Here is a 3945-nt window from a genome sequence, read left to right as displayed (position 1 = left end):
GGAAATAAGATTGCAAAGGGGAACCTGGAAGTCACGTACAAACTGTCCCAAAGATCAGAGGAGCATAATTTACAAATGGTATCATATATTAACTAAAAATCACATCCTGGGAATACATGCTGAATCAGCAGAAGCCACCTAGCCACTTATAGGTGGTTCTATGATACGTAAATTCCAGAAAAATTCCAAACCTCCACAAGATCCAGAACAGGCAGAACATCAAAAGGGTGGTGATAACTTTGAGATGTTTAGGATATGTTAATGAACTAATCCCAGTGTAGCACGGGTAGGAGTTGGTCTCCTCCCCCTGCGCCCCCAAAAAAACCATGAAAGGGACACCTCGAACCCCTACCTCTACCATCTCTTCTCCCTCTCCATCTGGTCCATGCTGCTGTATTCCTAGCTCTAATCCATGGTGACAAGAGTGATAGTCTCTGCCTCTTCCCCTCGCCATCCTTTTTCCTTAACCATCCCATTCTCTGTCCACATGCTGCTGTCTGCCTCTATACCTCTTTTGTCTGTGTCTTGTGGGCTTTTTTGCCTTCGTACCCTTTGTGTTTTATTAAAATGTGACTGCCACCTCATTTCCTGTTGCCAACAGTGATCTTTCCTTGTGACCACTCAAAGAACTGGGAGTGCCTGCCCCCATTTCTTAATTTCATAAATTAACTGTCAATTCAACGAGTTTTATTGTTCCCATTTTACAGAGGAGGAAACTGAGTTTGGTTAAGTTCAGAGCCACAGCTAGGGTGGGGTAGCTGAGGTTTCCTCTTGTAGTCTTTCAGCAGGATAGAAGCAACAGAGCTTAGCATTTAGTTTAGTTAGCAAGAATAATGTGTTTAAATAGTGTGCTCAGGATGGTGCACTAGCACTAATTCTTCTCCCCCACCTTTTTTACAACACAGTAGGCTCCCCAACAGGGCCTTTGTGCCAGGATCCCAACGTCTCTATCTCTCCCTTATGGGGCACATTCCTATATGGAGCACCTCCCCTCCAATATAGTTTGTGCTACTTGCACCAGGTGCAAAAAATGCCCATTTGCAGTTCTTATTAAATGACCTGCCCAATGTAACAGACCTGGGAAATGCCAAAGCTAAGACTCAAATGAAGGTCTCCCTCCCTAATTCCTATACTCTATCCATGACACCTCCTGCCTTTCAAATCATTCCATTCTTTCTCATTCCTCAGCAATTTGAAGTTGCAAATCACAAACCACTGCAAATCACTTGAGTTAACAAGTTCTGGTGGTGATTCCTTCCAGTCATTCTGGGAAGTAGGTCTTAACCCCCTTAAGAGATGAAGAAACAAAGATTGTGTGTACGGTAACCAAGTCATAGCATAGCATCAGCTATGTCTCAGGGCATAGGGTTGGTTAAGGCTCCCTGAGTCATGCTGCCTGTTGAATAGGCTAACTCACGGTCATTTCTGCCCACAGAGATTAAAAGGAGCATGTCTTCTTTTCCTGAATCTGATTCATTCCATCCTACTCCAGGGCATTTTTAAAAACAGAATTTATTGCACCTTTCCATTACCTTCCTCAGAAAAAACCTCAGGAATAGTATTTATTAGACGTTCTGCTATTGTCTAGAATTAGGATGTTAATTACTGGCCCAAATTCTATTTAATGAGCATTTGTTAAATGCTTACTACTTAATGATAAAACTTCAAGTATACAAAGACAAGAATCAAATTGTTTCTGCCCTCAAGAAACTTACATTTTCCTAGGTCTTTAGAGCCAACTAGGGCCAAAATATGCCTTTGCTATTCGCTAAAATAGTAGCTTAAAGCAAAACTCCAGTGATAGAATATGATTTTATTTTCGCAGTCAGTAATTCAAACCCAGAGAGCATTCCCTGCTGCCTCAGAATACCTTGGCTGAAGGTCACGTTTAGAGCCTGTATGATTCTATTTGACAGGACACCACTTATACTCCAGAAATTCAGATTACCACTAACATTCAGAAAGCAAACAATTATTGCTGGCTGAGAAACTCCTTAAGTCAAAAGCCGTTCCCATGGGGATGGCAGAATGTTTTATCTCCAGCCAGGAGGATAAGAAGGGGCCATACATGCCAACATTTTTGTAAGTGGGATGTCATATATTCGTTAAAGCTTTCACTAGTGTTACAGGAATATGAGTCTGGAAACTACTGAATGAGGACACATAACAGCTGGCAGTGCCCATTGGTATGAGGGATCACAACAAGGGCCAGTGGAAATAGTTACCAAACGTAGCTATGGGGGATGGAGACATTGTTGTTTAGGCTACGTCTACACTGAATGACATTGCACTGTCCCCTGGTGGAATATGGAATGGCCTGGTTTGTACCAAACCATAGAGAGTTGAGTAAAAGTGGGAGGAGGGAGCTCATAGGAATCGAGGATGGCTGGCTGACGTTTTTGTCATGGTAGGTTATGTGGTGTGGTCACAAGAGCTCCTGACTTGGAGTGAGGAGACCTAGGGTTAAGCCCCAGCTTTGATAGTTAACTAGCTGTGTGATTCTGCACAAGGTAATTTATCTTTGAAAATTAATATGCTAAAGCTCCCACTGCCTTCTTCACAAGGTTGTTGTGAGGTGAGTTATTGGCCAGGGTGCAGTTGTAAAGACCAGGTTGGTTCAGCAGTAGTTAACTAACACAGTAGCTAACACCTGGAGATTGACATTGGCGAGATCCCTGGTACAGGACATTTGCTCTTGGGCAGCTTTAGGGGGTCTGAACTTCTCTAAAAGTAATGCAGAGAGATAGAGGTTTACACCCAAAGGCCAGTATTCTCCCTCAACCTACAACTTGTCCCCTCACACCCAACTGGATCCAACTCTTCTAGGTCTAGAACTCACCAGTTCACTCAGGCTTCCTTAATGCCAGGAAACTCAACTCTACCTCCCAAGAATGCTCCAATTACACCTTGTCTTCCATTTTAACACACACATAATGGAGTGGTCCCTGTCTGTCTCATTGCTGCTGAGTGTCATCAATGACTGCAGAATTAACCAAACTTGGGGGTTAGAAGTGCTTTTTGACAATTTGGCTGGCAGTTCAGGTGGTGGCGTGGATGAACTTCTGGACCTGACTCAATGTCCCCAGACCACTCTGTCTTCTAGTTTTGTGTCTGCACCCAGCTAATATAGCACCATATTCTCAAGTAATGTATTTTTCATGGTTCAAGGTGGGAGATTAAAACTGGTGAGTTACTCCTTAAACTTCCATTGAGGAAACACCCACACCAGCCATCACGCTCTTTTTAAACCCAGACAAGTCCATGAACCCCTTGCCCATCTCTCTGTCTTGCCTCTGATGGCACCTTCTCCACCAGCCTTTGCTCTCTTTAATGTGTTGTCTTTCCCTATTAGAATGTAAGCTCCTTGAGGAGTTGTCTTTCTTTTTGCATGTATTTATTTATATTACCAGCATTTAGAATAGTGCTTGTCACATAGTGAGTGCTTAATAAATGTTTTGTCTATATCCATCTATCCATTTCTTTATCTATGTAAAATAATTCTAGTCACCCAGCTAGGATTTGGCTCTATTGAAATGCTAGCAGCTATACAACCTTTAATTGGTTTTCAGAATAAAAAACACAGAACTAGAATAGAAATGAAACTAAATTCTCTCCAACCTCTTGAAATAAGGTGACAAATAGAAGGGATATTGGTGGCAGACTGAGTAAAGAACATGTCATTCCAACTCAACATGATCATATGTTCAAGTTTATGGCATCTTTCTCCTGGGGACTCAGTGCATTTATATTTTATTTTATTTTATTTCATACATCTTCCTAACATCCCAGGAGGGTAATAACAACAACTATTATGACAATAGCTCACATGTATTTGATCCTTTATGGAAAGTGTCAAATATGATTAGCTACATTTCAGATGTAGAAGCCAAGACATAGAGAGTAAAAATGAGGACCCCGCCCCCCCCACCCCCCCCCCCCCCCCCC

Source organism: Petaurus breviceps, unplaced genomic scaffold (assembly GCF_028583685.1).
Source record: "Petaurus breviceps papuanus isolate PSGF00001 unplaced genomic scaffold, PetGlider_PUasm1.0 90895, whole genome shotgun sequence".
Classification (NCBI taxonomy): Eukaryota; Metazoa; Chordata; class Mammalia; order Diprotodontia; family Petauridae; genus Petaurus; species Petaurus breviceps.
Note: the sequence above shows the minus strand (reverse complement) of the source record.